Source organism: Rattus norvegicus, chromosome 17 (genome assembly GCF_036323735.1).
Source record: "Rattus norvegicus strain BN/NHsdMcwi chromosome 17, GRCr8, whole genome shotgun sequence".
NCBI lineage: Eukaryota > Metazoa > Chordata > Mammalia > Rodentia > Muridae > Rattus > Rattus norvegicus.
In genome coordinates, this window is record NC_086035.1 from 27197932 (window position 1) to 27208726 (window position 10795).

Genomic DNA, 10795 nt, shown 5'->3' on the forward strand with positions numbered 1-10795 from the left:
TGCCTTGTACCTCAAAAAGGAAAAAAAATTACATAGTAATACAGAAATAGTAATGTGGAAGGATGTATGCATGCACGCGTCAGGGTAAGGCTAGGACTCAGAGGCAGAGGTATTTGCCCAGCATGTGCAATGCCCTAAATTCAATACCCGGCACTACATACAAAGGTAAGTTACACTAGATTTCAAACTTCAAGTGCTTAGTCAAATACCCAGATTTAATTAACCACTCACTCTATGGGAATCATTTGGAGATGTTCACCAAACACTTCTATAAAATCATTCTCCAAACAATTAAATGTCTTATAAAAGAGAAAATGGCTTTTCAAAAACTTGACTTTCATTACTGGAGATGGCTTGCTCTTCCAGAGGGTCCAGGTTCAATTCCCAGCACCCACATAGCAGCTCACAACTGTCTGTAGCTCTGGTTCCAGGGGATCTGACACACTCACACAGACAAACATGCAGACAAAACACCAATGCGCACTAAATAAGAATCATTAAAAATTTTTCTTACTATCTAATCCCAGCACTCCTGGGCAAAAGCAGGATCTGATTTCTGAAGCCAACCTGCGCTACATGGAAAATTCCAGAAGAGCCAGGGTGTGTAGGAAGACCCTGTGTCAAAAAATAAGTGGAACTAAGTTAAAATAGCACAGCTGACTGCATCTACCAGATCTGTCTGACCTCCAGTGGGCAGGTAAGCATTTATTGATGACTAAAAATATGAACGCCACTGAAGGACAAAGCCATGTCCTTGCACATGTTTGGCAGTATTAAAATATGTTTTGGTTGCTTGACACAGAGTCTCATGTAGCCCAGGCTGACCCTGAACTCTTTACAGAGGATAACCTTGAACTCCTGATCCTGCCTCCACCTCCCAAATTCTAGAATAACCAGGAGAAGTAAGCTACCATGCACGATGGAGATAATAAAAACTACACACTTCATCCTCATGAAGGATGCTGTAAATTACTATTCTTTAATGTTTGGCTTTTTGGTGAGTCAATCTCTCTCTCTCTCTCTCTCTCTCTCTCTCTCTCTCTCTCTCTCTCTCTCTGAGAGAGATTATTTAGCAAGAAAACCCTCATGCCTGGTTTTATATTGTGGCTTGTTTTGTCTTGAAACAGGGGAAACAGGGTATCCCACCCCAAGCTGGCCATAAACCAGCTGTGGATGACCTTGAACTTTTGACCCTCCTGTCTCCAGTTTCTGAGTTCTGGGCATGCAATTCAAGGCTTCTGGATGGAAGCTAAGCAAGTGCTCTACACACTGAACCCTCGTGCTGTCTTCTGAAACCCCACTCCAATTCCACAACATCTACGGCATCTAAGCAAAATGCCTGTCCTTTAAAGAAGGTTAAGACTCAGATGATTTTGCTCTTTGGAAGCATTTTGTTCCATAGCAGTTTCAGTCAGCATAAAGGATAGTCTCCTGAAACAACGGCAGGCCATTACTATGACCTACAGCTAGTGTCTACTGAGCATGTGCACACACACACACATAAAGGAGGAATGAAGGGAGACATAGCCCCTGTGTTTCTGGTTTGGTGTTTTGTTTTAAGCCCAAGAAGTAATGGGGAGGAGTTGTATTATACACAGACCAGCACTCCTATTAACTCCTACCACTCATGAAGCAAAGCTCTAACTAAGCAGAGACGATGGGCCCACTCCTAGGAGTCTGAAATGGTGTGGTCTGGGTGCCCATCTCTCCTATTTAATGTAAATTTTTTCCAGAGCCATGGAAAGTGTTATAATTAGTAAAGCCACTGGTGTGACTTTTTTTGTTTTTTTTTTTGAGCAACCAAGCATTCACAAAGTCTTTTTCCTTTGGGATTTTGGAAATCCAAGACTCCCCCACCATTATGCACCTAGAACCAAACAGTGGTGCGAAGGGCGTGCAGAAAACCGTTGTCTGTTTCCTTCACTGAATCCACAGCGCTATTTAGGCCTCAGCTCCAAATTACGAATGGCTGGCTTCCAAAGACTTTTGGGTTCTGTATCAGAACTCAGCACACGCTAAGGCATGAGCACCAACTAAGTCATCATCAGGTTAGGTGCTAGGGGCAGGAAAAATATGTTCCTGAGGTGGGAAAACACTGGGGGAAGAGGCTATTCTGTAAGGAGGAACTAACATTTTCCCCAAAGACAGGGTTTGGGGGGAAAAAAAACATTAAGAAAGGATTTTAGCTGGAGAAGTGTTGGAGATGCCGCAGGCCCAAGCAGAGAGGAATTACTCAGAAGGGCAGTGGTGAAGGAAGGGTAGTGAGAGCTGAGGTGAAACGGACCTGGCGCTACAGAACACATACAGAGGCAGCTGAGGGAGGAAGGTCCTTGTGCACCATGTGGAGACACTTGGATTTCTTCCTGTAGACACAAGGAGCCAAGGACTGTTTTGAAGCATGCAAGACAATACACACCACTCTGTGGACAGGGCAGGGTGAACTGCAGAAGGGAGGAACTGGTCACAGGAAATTAACTTAAGAGGCATTTGCAACACCCTCGAGGGGTTCTGCCCAATGTGAGGCCAGCCACTGAAGACAGTGGGGTGCCGGGCCTGGCTGCCTGAGGATACTGTATCCTCCTGATCCCTTTCTAGAAGGAAGGGAGATGGCTTTCATTTTTACAAGTACCTGCAGGGCGAGATGCCAGGAGGTCCCAGCTCTGGCAAAGTTGTAAAAGTAAAGAGCTGGGAGTTGCCAGTTCATAGGTGAGAGACGAGGGCAGGAAAACACCAGCGTGCTGGATGCAAGAGGACTCATCCCCCGGCAAGGTGTCTGCTGAGCTGTGGCAATGGGTACCCTTAGCACAGCTGGTCCATTGGTGAGAGAGAAAAGCTATGGTCCAGGGGCACACAACACGACTGGAAGTCCAGATCATAGTTCCCAGATCTGGGATCATAGTCCCAGATCATAGACTCCAGGCCTCGTCCTGTCTCAGTGAGACACAGTAGCAGAGAAAAAACAACGGTAAGGCTCGAAGCAAGTGGTGTTTGTGTCCCCTGACACTTCTAGACACTTCCATCTGGGGTCCCAACCAACCAGCTCCTCCCCTCCCCCATCCTGGTGCACCCTCCTTGATTCCTCCCTATCCTGTCTTGCCATAGGATAACCCACCCTCCTCTCAAGAGGGGACAACTGAGCCAAAGACTCAGGAAAACTGCCCTTGAATAAAAGATAGGCGATTATGTAAGATTTTTACAAAAATTTAAGAAACAAAATGGAGAGAGAGACTATGAGTGCCCAAAAGCATCAAGCAAGTAGGGGCTAGTTCAAACACTTAAAAAAAAAAAAAAAAGTATACTCCACAGAACTTACAAAACGAGGGAGACCTGACAGAAGGGCGGTGATGGCGAAGTTGAGCCATCTACAAGTAGGGCAGCTTTCTGTCAGTGAATCGAGGTTGTTTTAGAAGCAGAGGAGTGTTGGGACTTACCCACGACAGAGTTTTCAAAGCTACTTAACAGCACTCAGCGATTGCTCCACCCGCAAACTGTCTGTGATACTTTGAACCTGCCAACCGCGCTCCCTTACAGGCATGTCATAAAGAGCTCACCTGCTGTACGGAATGTCTCCACACAGCACATGCAGTGTGCAGCGCACGCTCGGTCTATCTGCGACAAGGTTACAGTAAATGGGGGGTGGGGGTGTCGCTGGACATACTCAGCAGAGTAGACCTGGGTCCTGAGGCCAACTACTGGAAACTAGTTTGTTTTGTTTTGTTTTTGTTTGTTTGTTTGGTTGGTTTTTTTTTTTTTTTTTTTTTTTTTTTTTTGGTCTACCTTGACTCCTGGATTTCTGAGGCTGAATGGGTAACCAAGTCTCCATTGCACAGAGGTGGAGAGAGGCTGCCCTGAGCATTGTAGGAGGTGTGCTGGCACCTCTTGTCTCTATTGCTTAAATGCTAACAACCATCCCTTCAAAGCCTAAGCCTTAAGCTTGGCTTCCTGTCTTTCTCTTCGAGCATATCCCTAGGTAAACCCCATGAAGAAGAATCTGCTTGTCATGTCTGCTCCCCACAATGGAAGCAAAAGGAGCACTCCCCACCCCACCCCCATTGAGAGAAACTTGCAGGTAAATTCGGCCAAAGGTAAAGGAACTGTACAAAATTCTGGAAAGGGAAATCTGGAGTGGATACCCATGAAGCTTCCTGAACTCAAAATATACCACTTTCTTCCATTTATAGACTTTTTTTTCTGACTTTCTGGAACTTTCATTTTATCCTATCAACAATGCTGTGAGGTAGAAAAGGTGCAGATAACCACATTCATCAGTAGCAACACAGCCAATGGGGTTTGTGTTTGTTTAATTCCCTCACACCTTCAAATTCAAGCAGAGAATTACTTCCAAAAGGGCTCTGACCTTATTTTTTAAAACACCGCCACAGAGAAGCCCACAGCATATATTAAATGCTCAGCCCTCAAAGCCAAGCTGCCTCCAACCAGCAGCTGTTTTCGGTGGGATGCTGGCCTGAAGCGAAGACTCAGGGGTCAGGATGGACCTCGCTGTAAATTCATGTTGTTCTGAGAATTTTTGCTAACCGTCTTGACAACCAAAGACTGACACTTAGCCTGAAAAGCTAAAGAGGGGCAGAGGGTGTAAAAGAAACTCAACTGCTAGCCTATCAAACGCTTTTGTAACAATCCTTCCCCAGTCTTGGAATGGGGGGGGGGGGTAAAAAGGATGAAATACCAAGCAAGCTCAGGGGAAAAACAAATAGAGCATTTAAAAGCTTTATCTAATTACCCCCACGGAGACTTTTTCTCCTCAGTCTGGCTGTCTGACAAAACCAGTGGGGGATTTCATTCTCCTTCTCCACCTGGTGAGTCGGTGAGTGAGCTCCTCGGCCTCAAGGGGCCCTCAGGTGAATTGCCACAGAAGCAGTCAGTCCCTGGACCCTGGCCTTCAGAGAGGTTTTCAAATTCTCTCAGCGTTAGTTGCCTGAATCACACAGAACAAACAGTCTCTGCCCTCCCACTGCTTTGTCTGAAGCACCTATTCACAAGCTGCCACCTTTACTGATGGGCAGACAGACGGGTAACCTGCAGCCCACAGGCTCATCTACCCAGGGATGCTAGATCACAGGTCTCCCTGCCCCTCCTCCCTACCCACCTCCCCGCCCCCTTCAGCTGCCAACGAGCAGGATGAAATCTCCGGGCATGCTCAGTTGCCCTTCAGACCATGTTGGGCACCCAAGGGACGTGACAAGAGAGACCTTGAGAAAAGCTGGGCTGATGACACAGTCCAACGAGACTAACTGCTAACTAGGAAAAAAAGCTCCTCCCCATCTTCCTCATTCTTCTACCTCTGCAATAAAGAAAACACCAGCAGCCAGGTTTCCCTTCCTTGGTCGGCTTGCCATGTGGGAGTGGGGGAAGTTGAAAGTAAATGATGCATTTCAGAAAGCACATCTTATACTTCCCTCCGGGTTCAGATGGTACACCTTTTACCTCGGATCTATCCGCACCCCTGGGCGTGGAGATCGTTCTCTGACCCTGCGAGCATTTGAAAGAGGTACTTGACTGTCTCTACCCTAGAAGCACAATCTGAATCTAAAAATCGAGAGGAAGAGAAAAGAGAACCTGTCTCTCAATCTCTTAATTATATTTGAATATAAAAAATATGACTCAACAAGGCCTACTTGATAGGTCAGGAAAACACACATAACCTTGAGGCAGGGAAGCTTCTGGCTTTGCAGCAGGCCTGCCACTCAACAGAAGCGATAGTTTCCAGCCACCAGTTCAACCCCACTTGCATCTATCATCTCCATGAAAAACCTCAAAAACCTTGAAACACACTTAAGACAACACACAAGCTATAATACTTTTGCCTTCTAACATCTGTTTAGTCCTTGCAAATATATTCTAGACCTAGAGTGCTTTAAAGGTTATCTATGAGCTAGGTTGAACAGACAGAGACAGAGAAGCAGGGTAACGAGGACCAGGAACAGGCACATCCACAATCTTATCTTGGAGGAAAGAGAGCTATTGTCCTCTCTTCAGGAGGGACTATATTGTCGTTACTGTTGATACTACATTGCACTTCTATCTTTTGAATGCAAATATGTTTAATAAAACACAATGGTAAAAACATCACTTTGTGGATTACGTAGAATTTCCAAAACAGAAAAATCTGTCATTAGTGCAAAAGCAGGTGAGGTTATACATGAGTAACAAGAGGGGAAGTTCAACCTCTTAGACAAGAAAGTCATCTCAGACAAGCTGCCATTTGACACCACAGCACAGAGTCAAGAGAATACTGAGAGAATACTGAACTTCAATTAAAGACACTTACAAAAGAAAGATTATTTGAATATAATAACAAAAACAAAAGCCAACGTTAACATCCTACCTTCCTAGATCAAAGATCATGGAAGACTCAGAAATTAATTAAACCTAGTAAATAATGTAAAACAGGGAAGGGCTCCCTTTCAAAAAAGCTTCAGTTAATTTTAGCATCCTTCTGTTTAGCTGCTTAGCAACCCTTATCCTGACCTTCTAAGCACCACCTACTTTTCAGAAGGATAATGAATAGAAACATCAAAAGAACCCACTTCCAACTGCTTCTAGAGAGACCGGTTGGCCAATTTTTGTTAAAGTTTATATTAACTGTGCCATGCAAAACTCTAAGAGGACAGAAATTTTTTTTCAACTTCATTAACCAGGAAATTTACTGAGCTGAAGCTGTTAAGTGATGTTAGCCAGTGAGCACACAATAGCAAGGAAGGCTTCAAAACTCACCCGGGGAAGTGAACCAGGACAGCAGCAGTTCAAAACAGAGAAGTGAACAAACAAACAAACAAGCAACAACAAACAACCCAGACGTTTGTTAACAGCTGCTAGCTGGTGCCTGACTTAGGAGCAGATGCAATAAACAGCTGTTGATCAGATGAGAACTAATAACACTTTGGCTTCACTTCCCTCCTTCCTACCTGTACTGGATGCAAATAAGCTCTCTCAGACTCCCCCCCCCCCAATAAATCTAAAGTATAGGCCCCTTCCATGAAAAGGTCACTTGCTCGATGATGTAAATGGTTAGGAATGGATGCAGCACCTGTACCAGCTGAGTCAGACAAATGACTCCCATCACGTCCACGGTAAGGGTTACACTGTCTTGAGTTTCTGATGAGAAATAAAATGGTATCCAGGGAAACGGCCGAGAATAATATTCCATGTACCACTGGGCATCAGCGGCATTTCTTAGTGAGGAAAGCGTTTCTTAAAAACAAAACGTGCTGAGAAGACAGCCATCTTACCTTAAAAACACTTTGTAAGACTGAGACGGTGCAAGTTAATTAACCCAAAGTGGAGAAAGAAACAATTAAATCAAAGTACTCCTCTTCTCCCTCTCTCCCGTGAAAATTAGGGAAGGTTTTTTTTTTCTTCACACATTTAAAACTTGATTAGAGCCATTCAGATGTTTAATTCAGTGTAACCAAATACATCAAAGCAAGACCCATCAGCAGATAACCCAATGGGCAGAGGTAAAAACAAAACAAATAAAAAAGCAACTCTAAACCTCTAAACGAGTCCACCCTTGCACGTGTTTGAAGAGTATACTAAACTCTTGCCACAAAAACGCCATGGATTCTGTAAGAGTTTACAGAATTTTCTTAAGAGTTTTAACCAAGACTTTAGACTCCAACCCAGACTTCCGGGTTAAATTACAAACTATACCTGCCTACTCAAGAAAGCATCAAACCTAGAGGATGTTAGAAGACATCAACACATTCTTTTCGTGGCTGTTCGCATTTCTCCACCTTCCACTCCAATTAACTATTGCACAACAACTCACACGCAGACACAGACCACCATATTATCTCAAAATGCAATCTCACAACCAGGGGGATGCACAAGCAACAAGCCTTTGCAGAATCATTTGCAAAAATACTTTGCCAACTTCCAACATCTTTATTCAACAAACTTTTTTCCCATAGGCTTTAACAAGGATATGCTTAGCTCTAAACTCTAAAACAAGACCGAGTGTTGCGTAGTCTAATGATGGAAACCCGAGGGTAAGGTTTTCGACACCCCGACAAAAGTTGCTTTTTATACACCCCCGTATCGGTGTCTACCACCACCACTACCAGCATCCCCCAAAGAAGAAAATCATCTCCGAAATGCCCCGAATGTGTGCTGCTGCTGGCTCTGAAGCCGTGTAGAATTTCGTAATGGAATGTGAACTGCTCGTCCGGATCTGGGCTCACGTTCTATCTCTTAACCAGTAAGGAGCGAGGGAGGGCAAATCTGCTGAGCAAGGAAAAATAACTTTCCTCCTCTTTTATAACCCATCACGGATGCACCGCGGACGAGGGCAGCTAGCAACACGCGGCGCCTGTCAAGCGGTGGAGCCGGAGCCCAGTGGGGTCCCCAGTCCCCTAGACCTCGGCCGGCTGCCCGCGGGTACCGTCGCCGCGCCCCGCACTCACCCGGGGCCAGAGAGCGAGTCACATCCTCGATGCGACCCTGGCCCTGTACAGAAAACACACCGCCTCCCGGGGAGGGGGCCGGCGACGGGAAGGACCTCCCCTGCTCCTTAGCAACCATTAAGGTCGCAGTTTCCTAAGAGACCGCGAACGGGGAGGGGGCGCGGGGAGTTGGGCCTGATGGGGGGCCCGTGCCTCTCGTAGGCGTCGGTGCTTCCCCCGGGGGACACCGGCTTCCCCCACCCTCCTCGTTTGGCTGTGCAGGCCGAGGTGTGAGGAAAAAGCGAAGCCCCAGAACTCCAGAAAAATTGGTCCAGCGGGTGGCGGACAAAAGTTTCCGAGCGCGCTCCACAGCTGGGCGGTGGGGCGGGCGCCGGCCCCGCCTCGGATGCTCCCGGCCTCCTTCCTGTGCTCGTGACGGCGCCGGGCGCGAGCCCCCCCTCCGCGATGCAGGCTCGCCCCACGCCGGGGGCTCCCCCAAAGCTCGTACCCAGCCAGCCTCAGAGTCACCAACAATACGCGTCGGCGCGGCCCGGGTCGCCGCTTCCCCTCCTCCCCAGCGACGGTGGTCGCTCAGAGCCCCGCCGCCAGCCGGGAGCCCGCAGAGGGCGCGGGGCTGCCTGCCGCCCCTCCCGGCCGGCGCCGTCCGCCCGGGAGGATCAAAGTCCGCAGAGCAGGGCGCGGCGGATGCTCCCACCGAGCAGCCCCGAACGCACGGCCCCCGTGCCTGCACCCCGGGTGGGCACCCCCGGATACCTTGCGGCGGCGGACTGGCTCGGTCATCTCCGTGCTTCCCGACCCGAGAGGGACTAGAAAGTATGTAGGAGAAAAGTTTCCCCTCCCACATGGGGGGGAGGATGTCGGGGGAGAGAGGGCGGAAGATGGAGAGCAGCGCTGGGAAGATGTTTCTGGCCCGCGGTGCGCGTACCATCCGAGTCCCGGCAGGGCTGGTTAAAAATAAACTCGGCGGCGCGGGTCGGGCCGGATTCCTGCGCTCGGACGGCTAATATGGATGCGCATCAGGTCCTGCTGGCGGGGCGCAGCGGCGGCTCGCGCTAGGAGCTGGTTGGCAGAGCCGGCAGCTCGGGAAGGGGAAAGGAGCGGAGGAAGGGGAGGAGGAGGAGGAGGAGCGGCCGGGCGCGCAGCCGGAGGGGAGAGGGCTGCCCAGCTCATCCCGGCTCCCCTACCCCACAGCCCCAACCGAGCGCATGCTGCCAGGCGTGGGGTGCGCGGGTCCTTTCTGCCAAACGCCGAGTTTCAGAAGTACACCGCGCTCTGCACACTTCACCCTCCCCATCCCCAAAAAGTTCTTTAAAAGGTCGCTCCGGCAATGCTCCGGGCATCTCGCAGCCACCAGAGTACCGCAAGCGGGGACCCGGGACGCGTACTTACGGCCCGGCAGGGTGCTGGGCTCCCAGGCATGATGCGGTGGGGACCGGTGGGCTTCGGGCTGAGAACGAGGAGACATGCAAACTTGTTCCGGAAAAGGAATCAAAATGGCGTTTCTGGATGTGCAAAGTTCATCAACTCCGCAGTCACTTCCCCTCCTCCTCTTCTCCCATAGGGAGGGAGGTGGGCGAGGAGCTGGCGACCCCGTTGCCCTAGCCGTCTTCCCGGCCCCCGCCTCGGCCCCCCGCCCCGCTTCCTCACCCGCACGCTCGGAGACTCGCTCTCCCCCTCTCACCCTGATAAGTAGACACATCACGTGTTGCTCCTGCGAGTCTCCTAGGGACGTGTTACAGAGCTGCCGCAGCAGCCGCGGCAGAACGAGCTGGGGGAGTCGAGAGGACCGCGGTACCCGGCTGTCTCTGTCGTCACCCCCACCCCAGTTTTAACTAGGCAACCGCAGTTGCCACTATCCTGGGATGAGTGGAGGTGGAGTCCTCACCTCACCCCCTACAGCAGCCCCAAGTTTGCCCCACGCCCTCCTAAGGCGCCCGGGGCCAGGGGCGGGCCCGGCAGCCGGAGGGGAAGGGTCTCGGCCGCTACAGCTGAGCGCAATTCCAACCCACCCAGCGCTCACTGGTGGCCACTATCTCCAGCCACCGCGCCCCCTCCTCTCCAGCCCCTCACGGCCAGTGGCTCTCAGCCCGCGGCTTTCCATCACTTTACAACAGGGTTTGTTTCACTATTTTAACAGAGGCAGAGATGCGGAGAGGAGCTTGGGGGGACGCCTGGGAGGCCCGAGAGAGGGTGGTGTGGTGACGGTGGACCCCAGATCAAGCGCCGCTCCCCTGAATCTGAAAGCGGTGTCTCAACCGCACAGTTCCTTCTGTACGCGGTCCTCGCCCTGCATCCAGGTGGGGCGAGTAGAGGATGGGGCCGGAGATTAAAGAGCAGGCGCTTCACCCCGCCCCCAACCTCTTGCAGTTTCT

At 49.8% G+C, this 10795-nt stretch overlaps 1 protein-coding gene across 1 annotated transcript in view; it reads right to left on the reverse strand.

Annotated features, from left to right (window-relative positions):
- The window catches only part of Rreb1 (ras responsive element binding protein 1), a 125845-nt gene extending 115715 nt beyond the window's left edge, over positions 1–10130 (reverse strand). Inside the window, exon 1 of the mRNA NM_001107348.2 lies at positions 9813–10130. The gene's annotated coding sequence lies outside the window, so the exon portion shown is untranslated. The remainder of the gene's footprint in view (positions 1–9812) is intronic.
- Between the last annotated feature and the right edge of the window lie 665 nt (positions 10131–10795).